Consider the following 1,077-nt stretch of genomic DNA (forward strand, 5'->3'; position numbering starts at 1 on the left):
TGGGTTTATATTGGAGGACTGGGGGGATCTGCTGTGTGTTTATATTGGGGGACTGGGGGGATCTGCTTTGTGTGTTTATATTGGGGGACTGGGGGGATCTTCTCTGGGTTTATATTGGAGGACTGGGGGGATCTGCTGTGTGTTTATATTGGAGGACTGGGGGGATCTGCTTTGTGTTTATATTGGAGGACTGGGGGGATCTGCTTTGTGCTTATAATGAAGGGTTGCCATAGATAGGCATGAAGAGAGGTCCTGGGATCCCAGATTTACTGCTTGTTCATAGGATGTTATTCCTTTAATAAACATTAGCGGGTCTCATGATCGCTTGGAAAGTTCCAGTCATGTCTATCCTTTTGTTCTTTCTCTAAGGTCGTACATATCGGACCATATCTGTTGTCTGTTTCTGGCCCCAATAATTGCAGGTCAGGAATACAGTGGGAGGTGATTGGACAGTTTGGCATTCCCAATCCCTGCTTCATGAAAGTGACCAAAGCTGCTACTGGGAAGGATCAGACCTTGTCAGGTCCATAACAACGATACCCCCTCAGGGCCAATCTAAGATATTATACAAATAACGCTCAGTCTGTAGAGGGGGGTGCCAGTGAACGCAGCATGTGGTGTAAATATTGATCTTTTATGGGTCCAGAAATTTGCCACAAAAACATATGGAGCAGAATGACACGTCTCTATTTTGGCGCTTCTTATCAGAGTGTCAGGGACGCAGTGCCGAGTGCAGAGATCGGAGTGCAGAGATGGAGCAACGCTCTGCGGAGTGCAATCCTCTGCACATTGTTTTCTGTGTCATGTTACAACTAAAATTGGCAGCTAGAATGAGGATGACTAAAATCCAGAACGCCATGACTGGTAACTCACAACGTGGTAATGTCCACCAATCAGACAGCAGCATGCTAAGATCACCCTATACAAATCATACAGAGAAATCATACAGAGAAATCATGCAGAGAAATCATAGAGATAAATCATACAGATAAATCATACAGATAAATCATAGAGATAAATCATGCAGATAAATCATACAGATAAATCATACAGATAAATCATAGAGATAAATCATAG

This window comes from Pyxicephalus adspersus, chromosome Z (genome assembly GCF_032062135.1).
Source record: "Pyxicephalus adspersus chromosome Z, UCB_Pads_2.0, whole genome shotgun sequence".
Taxonomy (NCBI): domain Eukaryota; kingdom Metazoa; phylum Chordata; class Amphibia; order Anura; family Pyxicephalidae; genus Pyxicephalus; species Pyxicephalus adspersus.